We start from the raw sequence: 14,246 nt of genomic DNA, 5'->3' as shown, positions 1-14,246 counted from the left end.
GCTTCTGAATTTACACGACCTTATTTCGAAAAAGCTCGCTCGACGCGTGTCCCGTCCGACGAAGGAGCCCCGAACGCATCGCGACGCAGCATTCAAACCATCCACTTTCCTCCTATTCTACCCCTCTCCCCTCTCCTTCCTCCACCACCATCCCTTTTCATCTGCTCCTGTGGCCCACTGTTCGCCATTTTCTCGACCGCTTGCCCACGTTTGGCTTCGCCCCCTTCCACGTGGGGAGCTCTTAGTGGCCATTTCCTAGATTAAGGTCACCTGGAAGCAAACAGTTGTTAGGGACAGCGAAGAGGAGTCCTCAACGTTCCGCGAGCGCTGAACTTCCTCTGCGCGGCCGTTTCTGGAGAACTATTTACGCGCGATACACTGGCTGCAGCACTGCCAGAGAGATAAAGGCACGCTGGAGAGCGCCAGGCTCCGTGACCTCCCTTCACCAGCGAAATTCATTGTTTTCGGATTCTTCTTTGTTCCCCTCGACGAATGGCCAGTGTTGTGCAACTTCGCGCTTCTTATCGGCCGCTTTGTATCGCGCTTTTTGAGAGCCACTTTGGTTACTGGCTCTATGCGAGGGGTTTAGCAGAATAGATACCAGAGAGTAGATCGTGAACTGCCTAGTCTTTTATGATTCGTTAGGAATCCCGAAATAACTGCACTCGTTTTCAACCAACGCCTATTTATTTTATGCCGCCAATAGAAAGATAAACTATGGACCGTCTGCCACGTGCAAAGGTCCATTTATGCATTCGACGAGAAGAGCACGAGCCAATTCGAACGATTACACTGAGGAAATACGTATTGATAGTGTTTTATTATTTGCCATTGTGGATTTGTGATTTTTCGTTAGTATGTATAATATTTGCTGGGCTCGTGCTTGGCTCAGCAGTTGACCATGTCCCCATACTTACACGAACGTCAATTTTATTCCTTGTTAAGCATAAATTCTAATGTACTAGGTATACCTAATTAAAAATAAAAACTAGTGTCATAAAATAGTATCCTCAATCTCTGGGACTTCACAATTAAAGTAAGGGGATACATAACACTTCTAGCGTTTCGTCCTAAGCCTCCTAGTGGACTCATCAGCTGGCAACCATGCTCATCACTAAGGTTACCCAGCAGACCCTGCCTTAAACGTGGGGATAGTTATGTCAAATCAGAAAGTTGTATGTATGAAAATTGTAGGAAAGAACACTTAGACGACCACTTTCGAGAAACCAGTAAATAGGAAAAAGTTCCTCTAGTGGTGAAGTATGTTATCGAGGACAAAAGTCCACCTATTTTATGCCAGGATATTGAAACTTCTCGCCTCGAAAAGTCACCGCCACTGAGCTCAAGGTTGTGGAGTATAATTCCTGATAGGTCGAAACGTCCTTGCCGCTTGTGCTCCAGAGATTTTATTTCCACGCTGGGTCCGTTTATGGTGGGTCGAAAACGAGGCACCACACAGTCGTTACCCCTTTAAACACACCAAGATAGCGGCGTCGGCTGTCCATTGGCCCACATACCGTCCGAAAGTGGTTTCACTGAAACGTGAAGGGCTGTCGAGAGACCTCGACCTGCAACCCCTGCCCGAATCGAGGTCACGAATGGTTCGCGTTTTCAGCTAACGCTGGGATTCTTTGCGGCTTACACGTTGATTAACTCGAAATTTATGGGTCGGTCTGACGTCGTTTCACGTCAAAACTAGTAGCCACAGAGGGAGGGATGAGGGGTGGTTAAGGAGTGGGGGGTGGAGGGTGGAACGGTCACCCTAATCGCGAGGCAAATAAAATTATCTGATCGAATTTTAATGGTGAGCTCGCGTGCCCTCCGTGACGAGCTACCCTCCTCTGGTCGAGACGATCGTAAAGAGCGGTGTTCTGCTCATTAATGCAGGGGTAAATTCGACCTCGTGCACACCACCGCGGCGTCGTTTGCCCACCGCTAAGAGTTGCCGAGTGACGCCACCTAATCTCGAACTCGACGAATTTACGGGGCATAAACAAGCTGTCCCAGTTATCTTTAGCACGCCTCGGAGATGTCCCGTTGCTCTTTGCCATCGCTGTACTCTCTTTCGTGGATTCTTCTTGGAGATTCCTCTTCGTTTAACGTTGCTCCTTTGTGTGGATATTATTGTATAGTTTCGGAGAGCTCATTAAATGTTTCTTTACTTTGAAATAGCTGATTGAGCGAGGATTTCAGGCGGGATTTATTGTGGCTTCGTATACGTATTTATAGACTGTATTAAATGTAAAATTTATGAGGGTGATATGATCTTTGGGAAGGAATGAAGATTAGGGATGAACAGGGGGTATACTGAATCGAATTTTAAAGTATTAATGTACATATGTGACTACTTATAAAGCTATATGATTGCGAGGAACGTAACCAGGTGGCTGCATTTTAAAAGACTTTATCAGTAGGTATCTTTCACCTACTATTTTTAATAATAATAATATTGCAAACAGTACAAATAGTGTTGTGTATTGAGTACAAACGCTACCAAATTTGAGTAAATAAATTCAGAACGATCGGCTGTGCACACAATCGCAGATGCGCAATTATAACTCCAGCAAATAATGATTATATAGTCACGTAATTACCATATTTGCAATTTTTATCATTTACTTCCATATTATACGCACCAGCGTTGCAACATCGAGCAGAAGCTTCAATTTATATAGGACACATAAACTCCGAGAAGAGCATCTGCCCCTGAAAGGGTTAATTCCACCCCTCGCGACTTCTTAATCAAAGAACCACGTCTCGCTGAATCTCTCCCACACAGAGTAAGCAGAAAACACGTCCCCTAAATTATCATTTAAAACCGCTTAATCGGCGAGCTCGTAACAAAGACAGGCACAACAAAACGAGTCAGAGGCTTCGCAATTACCTCGCTCGTTTACGTCCACGCGCGCTTTAATAAAGCCAGGAACCATAATCGCAACGTGCCAGGGAAAGAGTGTAAATGGGAGGAAGGAGAAGACGCGAGTCAAGAGTGGCCTCGTTCGGAAAGGACTCCGTAATTAAGCGAAAACACGTCGCTTGTCCGCCAGGACGCATCGCGCACCATTTTGTCAGCGCTTTGATCTCAAACTCGCGGGTCCGAGGATGCAGCGCGCTAACAAGATCGCGTTAATCGGGTTTCTAGGAGCAACAGTGTCCCAGCGAGCTTTTATTCTTAAAATTGCCCACTTTCTTCCTCGGGAATTTATTACCACATTTCTTGTCATTTTGACATTTAATATGAATCAGGGATACTAAAGTCTGAGGCGTGATATAAAATTAGCATTCCTAACAGTACGATAAAGAAAGCTATTACTAAAAAGGTTCTGGCCCAAAATGGGGAAGTAATTTAACAGGTTTCATTTGTGTGTAACTAAAACTAAAAAACTAACATGTTTAGGAAGTCAGTTTTCGAGATATGGAAAGAAGTAGTATAAACCACAAGTAGTCAGACACATTCAAGCTACTTAACTCTTACTTATAATACTTTATTTAGAACTATGTTTCATCCTGATTCAAACAAATTGTCCAAAACAATCACCTCTCGTATCTATGCACGCAAATAGGCATGATTTTATGGATCTCATCGACTGAATAATAGAAAAATCATTATTAATAGTAAAAGCAGCCTTAGTACTTCTGCCTATATTTCGATAACAGAAAGAAATCGATCCCTAGTGTATATTACATTTTTTCATCAGAATGACCACCCACTCGCATTACCAAAGCTCATCAGTTATTATCTGAACCACCCTAATCCACCAATCGAACCAATTAAAAACACCCAAGCTCACTCTAATTAAAACACAGACAAATCCGTCTTTATTCCTCGGTTCCATCAAATCAGCAACTCCAGCTCTCTCAAAGTATCGAGGAAATTAATATTTCATGGGTTAGAAAACGGTAGCGCGTCCAGGAACATGGCCGAGCAGATTTAATTCCTTAAAAGCCACTGCATTTCGAGATACAGTTTCAGCCCGAGACGCGGGTCGTCCATTTGCTTTGCGCGAGCACGCGAGAGGAGCCGTCGCGGATGAAAGATAACAAGAGATGGTCGGTCTTTCGCTCCGGCGGAATAAATTTTCCTAACAAAAATTTGTCGCGCCACGGGACGACGCGGACTGTAACGATCTCGATGGCGCGGAAACGTCGGGGGATCCTTTGTCGCGAGAGGCGACGAGGCTGGTACACGTTTCGCGAGGGTGCCCATTAACGAAAACTTCGGACAAAGTGGATGCAGAGGAAAACACGAGCGACGCGGGACGAGCGTGTCTTTCGTTCACGGACACAGTCACGTTTCTTGGTAGATGGAATCGTCTAGGTTCGCGGTGGCAACAAGAACCGCCCACGATGATTAATCGTCGGAGGGCAGATTTTCGAAAACGTCACGCGAGCGTTAAAAATGGCCGAATCCATCTATCCCCGGGCCGAGCATAAATAATAAAAGCGTTCATTTACCAGGACTGCCGGTCGAATCATTATTAATGGATTTCGGGTAAAAGCAGTCCTCTTTTTATCTCGCCATGACAGGAATCGCTTTATTTCCTGCAGCACGCCGTGAATAATTCGGGCATGCGTGCTTTTTCGATCCTAGTTACGCTCGCGACTCCACGCAGAATTATTTACTGTCGCCTTCGATGGCTTCAGAGGAATAAATAAGGGTATAGCTGATGTGGAGACATTTCTTTTACTTCTCGGGATCGAGTGATCGAAGGGATGAAACAGGAATGTTTCCTTCATGAAGGAGATGAACGAAATACAGGAGGATCGTGTCTGAACGAATGGGCAAATAAATGTACCTACTTATATGGATGAGTATGACAATGGGTCATTATAAAACTTACAAATATCGACGAAAACAACATCTAATATCAGTTACTATAAATAAGGAAATATAGATATTTCATGCATCTCTAATAACATCAAAGTATCCCAATACATACTTACACTACTGTCTATATTTCTATTCACCTCATTTTATGGTACTACATACTTCCAACAAAAAGAAACAAGCTCACAATCCCGAACCGTTCTTTCCGCCAAAATATTCAGACATTAGACTACTCTATACTACCCCAACAATTATTCAAATATAAAACACATTATTATAAAACATTTAACTGGACAAATCCGCCAGTCCCCAGACGCCCCCACGCAAACCCATGAATAACAGAAAGCAGCAGGGCATCAAGTATTCCTCGGGGCTCCAAAGTGTCGCGAAGTTTTCACGGTGGCGCGAGACGATGGGGATCGAGGAGGCCGCGGGCAGGCCGACGTGGAAGGTGAGCGAGGCCGAGGGGGCGAGGTGGGCGACGCGAGGCAGAAACATTTAATTCTGTTTGTGGCGAGCGTGGAATGACGGCCGCGCCAGAATAGAAGATCGGAGACAAATGGTCGCGCATACTTAGCGAGCACTTGACTGTGACAAACTACCCCGCGCATACGTCGTGGGAGCTGGTGCAAACGCGACCTCGTACCGAAACGCGTGGCAGGTTCCGAGGGGTTGGGGCAGGGGGTGATCGGGCCACGGCGTGTTCGTAAATTGTGCACCCGCGGAATGCCGAGGCGTCGTCGGGCTTCTGCGCCGTGGTTTAAACCCTTGCGGATTGCTGGGATAGGAAAAGGGAAACGTGACCCGCCGACGACGAACGTGGCCGAGTAAATGAGAATTTTTATCGCCTGGCGTCCCAGTTTGCATGTGTTCTGGACAAGCCTGGACGCAGTTATCCGAATGATTGTGGTCGATTTTAGATTTGCACGTGCCGGGCGTTATGCACGCCAGCGCGTTAAGTGCAGCACGCGGGGTGGGGTGGGTTTATATGGTGGAGCCATTTACGTAAACTGGGAGACTCGTGACGTTTCGCCGAGGAAGTTATTGGAGATGGAGGTCTGCAATTTGGGAAAAAGCTTGGCTTTGGCACGTTCGATGTGAATTATTTTATTGTTGTCACGAAAGAGAATCTGGGAACTTTAAGACAGGTTTTTTTTGAAATTGTAATACGCCCCTACTGTGTACACCACTATTCAGAAGTATTAGGACACCTGCTGTATTCAATGTACTTCCATTTTATAATAGAAGTAGTCAATGATCAGAAAATTTTAAGGCGTGATTTTACGTACCAAAATAAGACGAGATTATGCTGTGTCTGACTTGGGACTTATTCTACTGATTTCTCTGTATCTGACTTGAGAGTCCCAATTTTTGGGCATATTCTATTGATCTCTTCTTATCTGATTTGAAAGTACAAATTCTGGGAACCTATTCTACTGATCTCTCTGTGTCTGGTTTAAGCCTGATTCTACTTATCTTTGTATGTCTTGACTTGAAACTTATTCTACTGTTTTTACAGGAAGTATAATTAAGAAAAGGGAGATCGATAAAATTTCAAAAAGAACGAGAAACGCTAACAAAAATCATCATCCCTGTACGAGAGCTAAACTTGATCAAACACAATTGTAATATTATAACAAAGTTTGTTTTTCCTCCGTTCCTGCATACGTACATACATGGTAGTTATTTCTGCGAGTTTCTACCTAACGTAGAATAAAAATGTTTTCCTAGAGTTGCTCTTTCAGGTGAGACAAAGGAAAAAATTATATTTTCGAAGCAGGATGCTGTACTCTCCCCATTCTTCCAGCGACAGAGGTACAATTTTCCTACCACTTCTACTTCTGAAGAGATTTAACATTTCCTCTGTACCTAAAAAAGTTAAACCCCTTTTCGCAGAATCAAAACCACAGTGACGCAAAATCTCACGAAAGTTGTGTTCCGATTAGCTTCAGTAATCCATGATCCTCTGTCCTAAGGGCAGGAGTATAATAGCAGCACGATCGTTCGACAACGCGATCAAATTGAATGCAAACAATTGCTGCTCGTCGCCTGCGCGGTTTACATCGATAGTGGAGTTAAAAAAAAGAGAGAGAGTCGGTTCATGAATATTCTACGGGACTGCTCCTGTGCTCCCTCGTTCCGTGCCATTTTTCAAACGACCGAGACAAAGTACTTTGGTACGCTGCCAGAAGGAAAAAGAAATCAAGCGACACGACGGTCCTAGAAGAGAGGATCCCTGATTTCTCGCTTATTATCGGTCCTGTACTTACTTCCTTCGTTAGCTTCATCGGTTACGAGCCGGCAGGGAGGAAATATGGGCAGACCAGGGAAAAAGTGTGTCATCTTCGAGAGACGAACTTGTTTTGCTTCACTGAACGCTTAGTAGACTCTGTACGAAAGAAGCTCCTCTTGATATCGGTTTCTCGAAATGTGGGCTCGGTTCTCGTTTCAATGGGAGAGATCGCTCTCGATTACAGAGATATCGATGCCGTACTAGAGCTTATTTCAGGGAATGAATTGACCCTTAATTGATGGAAGTCAGTGTATTTAAAATTTAGAAAATCTCAAAATTCTCAGTAGCTTAATATTTCAAGCTACTTGGTATAGTGTAGTGCATAGTACAGTACAGTACAGAATAACGCAAAGTAGCGTGGCATACACTGTGCAGCATAAAACAATGCAAAATAGCCTCGTAAGTAGTAAAGACTCGCATTTGTCAGACACAATTCCTCACATAATCTCCACAAAATGCACTTATTTCTCCTAGCTTTTACCGACAAAAATCTACTAATTCCACCTCATTATTTTACAATCCCAACGCATAACAGTTCCGAATCAGGCTCACAAATTCCAGCCTCCCATTTCGACGGCAGCCTGTAAAATCGTTGTCGAAGCAACAAATGGAAGTTCGGCGCATCCTGTAACCCTCCCGACGAGGGGCAGGGTATCGACGAGCGTGTCGGTGATTTTGTTCCGTCATTATTCCCCCGGATATCGACGTTTTCCGAACGACAGCATTTTTATTATGCCTCCGTGGTTTCGACGAGCTGTCGTTTTTAATATTGCAACGTAGCTCGCTGTCATTTCGCGTCGGGCCACCGATTTCTTCCTTTTATTCTGAACACTCGCGTGCAGGGTGAGCTACGTAATTGAAACCAACTCGATGACTGTCGTGGATATTGATTTTAACATAGACCCTGAATCATGCTGCAGTCATAGATCCATCCTTGTTCCCTAATTGCGCCGCTGCATATCGCGTCTCGAATCTCCAACGACATGTGTACACGGTAACGATGCCCCTCGTACAATACTTCTACGACCCAATTCCCGCTCGAAATCGAAGCCATCGAGGTGGACGTGCAGCCACGTACACTGTCCCGTGCATTCTTTCGTTTTCGTCCAGGGAAAATTCACGAGCGAACGCCCGAGCGCGCATTAATCGTTTCAATAATCGGAATCGTAATTTCGTTATTATCGCCGATAAGCTGGGCGCGGATGGATTTTGTGCATTTACCTATAAACGAAGCGAGGCTCGATAGCCGAGAAGTATTAATCGTTCGTTGGTATAACGTTGGAAAGAAGTCATTGACCGAATTAGTTGTTACACGCCATTAAGTATTAATATCGCCAGAGGAATGGGGGCGTCGAGTTCAACGCGTTACAAAACGCGCGCTCTACGGGCGTTCTATCGTCGAGCGGCTTGTCATCGTTTAATAAACACCGCGAAATTGATTCCCGAAGCGAAAGGGGTTATAATCGCTCTAGCGGGGACATTCAAAGACTAGAGCTGGATGGATTCGCTGGGGAATATTTCGTTCGATGAAAAATATTTCAATTCTGTTTAATCAGTCCAAACTCAATCCGTATTTGTCATTCTGTTATTATAAATAATTCAAACTTCATCATTAAAAGCGTGAAAAATCCATCAAATAATTCGAAATATTTAATAGGCGGATCTCGAGGGTCGATTCGTTTTTCGAGTGCTTCGATCTTCCAGATCCACCGATAATTATTCCTCGTTAATTGTTCCGCGGCTGGCCAGGTAATTATTATCATATTTATCGCGGAGACAATTTGAGCCGACGCGACGATGAGTTTTTAATTCTCGCGCTTCCGAACGCCAGCATTGTGCGCCGACGTTTTTGTTTTTGTTTCCCTCTTCCCGTGCACACCTCTTTGCCTGTGTCTCGCCTCCTCTCTTTTTCTATTTTTGCACGGCCATTTAGCGAGGAAATTTGTCGGACGGTGAAATATCTCTTTTGTCCCCCGGTGAGACAGCCGACTCTCGATTATTTCGCCATCGCCCCAGCAGCGATGCTTGCACTCCGGAAATCTCTCTGATCCTTCGACCTCTCGCTTCGCCTTCCCACGCGTTTTCCTGCCGACCCTCTTTGCTCTCTGTTTCTCAAATTCAAACGACTCTCTTTATTTTACACCTGTTTGCACCGCGCTGCACATAGTAGCGCTTGACTTTGTGTTTCAATCGCGGAAGGTAAGAGGCGAACTGTTCTCTTTTTGTGGTCGTGTAATCAAGTGATCGTTGGAAACTGTTTTTAAACGATTTTTTGAACGTTCCAATTTTCAAATACTCAAGTGTTCAAATATTGAAACATTCAAATATTCAAGCACACGAATATCAAAATGTTCAATCTTCCCAATGCACCAACTTTAGTCATTAATATTCCGTCAGTCTGGTATTTGGCTTGATGAATTCTACAACCTGCTAAAGACTAAAGACTCATTAACCTACATTATTATTCCCCACATAGAAATAATTGTACGTAGTGCTCGTAGAGAAATATAAACAGGAATATTAAGAAAGTAGGACAATAATTAAATCGCCATGAAATCACAAACTTGCCCTGACATTAAGGGTATCATATAAAACCATCAATAATCAATGGTGTTCACTCATTGGAAGTTAGTAAGTGAATGCTCAGTCTAGCTCACTGTCGTCTCCCCATAAAAAAGCATGTCCTAAGCACCCAAAGTAAGACTGTCCATATCCCTAAAACAAAATTTCCCAAAACGCATAGACAACAGCTGCACACAGCTGCAACCCCTGCATGACCCAAGGCCTTGCCTCCACCAACTCGAGGGCCAAATGGTTAACAGCCATGCGCGCAATGCTCGACGACCACCTACCTGATGTGTACGCTACACATCACTTCTCTGTTCCAACGCAACATATTTTCTGTCCGATCGCGCATTATATAAGTCCCCACTCGCCTGCCCATCTAGGATCCATCCCTCCAGGGCAAACGTGCATCCGAATCGCCAATGAATTCGCATAGATGTCAAGTTTGACTGGGCGTAGATGGAACGCGGCAGCTGGCAGGTTAGAGGGAACGCAGCGCGGTCCCTCTGCGTTCCACGCGGGCGGATCAATCTAAATTCGCATTATTGCCGAGAAGCTGGGCGCGATACACCGCTCGATCCAACACCTAATACGGGTAATTCCGGTTTATTAAGCCGAACCGCATTAGGTTTCCGGTTTATTAGCTCGAAACCGTGTCCATCGTTCGCCAACGAGCCCCGATCGTTCATCGATTCGGCTGCTCTCCCCGCTGGCCCGGTTTACTTCATTAATTCGGCTGTTCCAGTTCCGAGCGAGGCAACCTCTGCGCCCCGCGGGGGAAAGTTCCTTTGAAACCGAGACAAATCGGATCCCGCCACGGGACACGAGACTTTCGCCCCGTCACACGTTTCCGTGTCTCCGTTTGGACCGTCGGGGACATTTTCGCTGGTGGGCGACACGATGGGAAGCCTCCAACGTCGGCCTCTTCGTGTTTATCGCGGGGCTTCCTTATTGTAATGGATGGACGCGGCGAGAACTTGTCGTCGAAGATGGATCGCGAAGAACTTTGCCTAATTAGACCGACTAATTAGATGGACAGGGCTTTGGTCTCGTGCTGAATAGGAACTGGAACTGAGGGCTAGGGCTGGCTTAGAACGAGACCGGGAATAGAGGGACAGTGGATTGAGTTTGACCTGGTGCTGACCTGGCCGGGGATTCTGTGACGCTTGCAGCCGAGGTGGATGGAATTAGTATGAATAAGTTTGCCGACTGACATTTGGGTATTATAATATTAAGAGGATTGGGTGCAGTCTGTTAATGCTGCTTGCAGTCGGGATTATGTGAAAATGGTCTTTATGGGGAATTGATGATACATTAGTGGGATTAATGTATAGGTTTGCTTATTTACTATTGTAATGCTACTGTGGTGGGGCCTTCGGAACAAATATTTGGCTACTAGAGGGACTTTCTTCTGCTTACCAATTTTCTGAAAGTAGTCCTAGCTATCTTTTCTTACAAATATTACTTCTGACCTGACTTGACCATACCCGAGTCTCTAAGATAGGGTCTGTTAAGTAGGATTACTAGCAGACGCAGGACGAAACGCTATCCTTTCCTGTTTTCACACTACATTTACATTAGGCAACTTTTGGTCAGGCAACCGAGTTGATCAACCCAAAGTCAACCAAAATTGTCCTTTCGACTTCATTGAAATTGGGTTTTCAGGGACAACTTTGATCAGTTTCTAGTTCATCAACTCAGCTGCCCATCCAAAAGTTACCCAATGTAAACCTAGCTTAGGAATCAATTTTTAGCCTCTTCCATGTTGAAAATCCCGCTAAGATTCCGTTTCTTCTAACGTCTACCTGAGCTGACATTTAAATAAATTTTTCTGTAAAATACATTTGTTCGCTCTCTTTTCTGACTACAATTATTTTAATTATTAAATCGACACCGATCAGCTCCTCTCATTTATAAACTTCCTGCCACACCTTTTCCACAAGTATCACCAACATTTCGCCGCGGAAGTGTCTGGGCGCAATAATTTCGCGAGCAGATGCGGTGAAATTTCGCCGAAGGACGGTGAATTTTCTATGGGAGGCGCGAGGATCGTCGGGCGCCTTTGATCGCGGAAACGAAGACATCCTTTCTTCTTCCAGAAGAGCGGAACGATTTAGGCCCCCGAGCGTTCCCGAAATTCCAGAAGGAATTGCTCCTCTCCCGTCTTCCTCGTTCCGCCTCGTTTCTCCTCCGGTAACTCATAACGAAATGACAGAGTGACTCGTCACCGTCGAAGCTCTCCCTTTTCTTTCTCCTCCGCTTCTGCTCTCGTCGCTCGTCTTTTCGACCTCCCCCCTCCCGCGCCGTCCGCCAGTTCCTCCTCGTTCCTTCCTCCTCGGTTGTCTTCGCTCCCTCGATCGTGGAAAATGTAATCACCGAGACGCGAACCATGGAGGCGCGGAAAGGCGTCGAGCGTTAAGCGAATGGTTTCTTCCGACGATTCGGACAATAACGCCGCGAATAATTACGACGACGACGATCGCGACGCTTTCGTCCCCTCCTCGGTCGTGGTTTTCATCGGGAGGAACTGCTCGTCGGTTCACGGTGAATACTCATTCACCGTTTCAAACGACTCTCGCCCGACGTTCGCGTTCCCCGAAGAAATCGAGCGATATTTGTCGCGGCGAAGGCGCCGTCGAGCGTGAGCGACAAATTGCAAAAAATTGTGTGGCCCGCCATGGCGAAAAGAGCAAAGCGAGGCTTTTTCTAGATAGTGCTCGACAAACCTTGGTAAATTTGCCCAGGCAAATGCGCTCGAGTATGGTATTCGCACGGGAAGGAATTAATTTTCTTACGTGGGGAGAGTTATTAATCGTGGAACGAGAGACTTCTATTTTTCAGTATAAGTAAGACTTATTTTAAACCCAGGAGAATCTTAATATTTTATCTCTCCCAAATAATGTTAATATTTTGATTCTAAAAAGATCTGAATACTTTAACCTAAAAGAAGTCTTAATATTTTGAGATTAAAAGAAGTAACTTTTTAAGTTACTTCAAAGTGCATGGTAAATAGATCTTCAAGTTTAATATTTTGTGGGATCGTCGATGACCCCAGGGTGTGATTCTAGGATTAAAAATACCTTTCTGTTCCGCCATTTTTCTCGTTCAAAGCTCGCTTTTTATTACCGTTTTATCTGTTATCAGAGTTCTTGGAAGCTCGCGTGACTTTTTCAATGAGCGGAAGATTTATCGTCCCTAATATGTAGATCTTAAGAGTATTTTCTTTTATTTGTTTGAAAAAAAATTTGTTTTAAAAATGAAGTCTTAATATATGGGACATTAACTAGACTCTAAAGTACTCTGTGTGAAACATGTGTTCCTCTTGACCCCATTTTTCAGTCACTCTCGCTTCTGTGTCAGAAGAGTTCTTTTAACAAAATTAAGCTGGTGTAAACTGTTTATTCAACCACTTAAAAATGGGGCTTCTTATGCAGTGTACACAGTCGCGTTAACTGCCCTGTAAACGCTGTTTTATGGCGTTGCATAAATCGCTTCAGGTTTGTATATCAAACATGAGGTGACTTCTTTGAACTCTTTTTATGAAAGTACATTCCCTCGACTAATTTAAACATCTATGTCCTCGTTTTACGCATGGGGGGTGCTATTTTTTTTCTTCTCCACGTGTTCCAAAATTAGGAAATGGTAAAAATACGCTACTGCTCGCTGGCCCACTGTCATCCGCTTTTAAATCGGTCCTCGAGATCCCGCAGCCTCTGTTTATGCAAATCTCTCCGGGCATGCGTAATTCCTCGTCAGATATATTTAACACCGTCATCGGGACTTCGAGGCGACTCCTCCTTCAGAATAAAGACAGTGATATACGGTTAATTTTGTTTTCCAAGTCGGTAAACGTCTCGTCCCAGGGAATTAAACTTGCGATGGGTTTGTTCCCCTTTCCTTTGTCCACGGTGGAACGCGTTTAACGTCGAGGAACACGTTTGTCTGCCACAGGACCTCTTTTATGGACCTCAGGAAGGCTTAATAATAGAAATCTTGTAATAGAATCTTTGCAGAACGCGTTTCAAGAATAATTTCGATTCCATATTCACGTAATAACAGAAGTACGGTTCTTTAATTTATTTTTTATTCTTGGCTTTCGAGTTGTAATATTCATTTAATATTAATATTAATATCTCCTCTTGTATTTTAATTTAAGCTTTCATTATTTACTATCTAAGCTGTTCTGAAAATCCCTTTTACTGTTTTTTCAATGGCGAGTGAGGAATTAAATTTCAGATTGCATTATTTAGATGAGAAAATTCATATCGTATATGTATTTAGAACTCTCACAGTAAGTAGATTGAGGCAACAGAGAAGGACCTCGTCAAACGTGGACATAGAAGCCACGAAGATAAAATTAACTTAATTTCAAATTTCGCGTCAGCTGCACAAGGAATGCGAATTTTGATAAATTGGATTACAGGTCATATCAGAGCGTAACAATTCTAATAAGTCAAATTCTTGAATAACTTTAATAATTTAGATCTCCCCATCACAGTGTCTCCTCGTCATAATACTCAGAAATCAGTGCTGACTTTATAGCGAAGAATATAATTCTAC

The 14,246-nt window shown here is 44.2% G+C and overlaps 1 protein-coding gene and 1 long non-coding RNA gene across 4 annotated transcripts in view; one reads left to right on the top strand and one right to left on the bottom strand.

Annotated features, from left to right (window-relative positions):
• Positions 1-14,246, bottom strand: part of LOC143181706 (uncharacterized) — a 203,523-nt gene that overhangs the window by 35,500 nt on the left and 153,777 nt on the right. The gene's annotated exons all lie outside the window — the stretch shown is intronic.
• LOC143181646 (uncharacterized) overlaps positions 1-14,246 on the top strand; it is a 222,409-nt gene that overhangs the window by 96,753 nt on the left and 111,410 nt on the right. The window lies entirely within an intron of this gene.

Source organism: Calliopsis andreniformis, chromosome 1, assembly GCF_051401765.1.
Source record: "Calliopsis andreniformis isolate RMS-2024a chromosome 1, iyCalAndr_principal, whole genome shotgun sequence".
Lineage (NCBI taxonomy): Eukaryota > Metazoa > Arthropoda > Insecta > Hymenoptera > Andrenidae > Calliopsis > Calliopsis andreniformis.
This window is presented reverse-complemented; position numbering and strand designations above follow the sequence as displayed.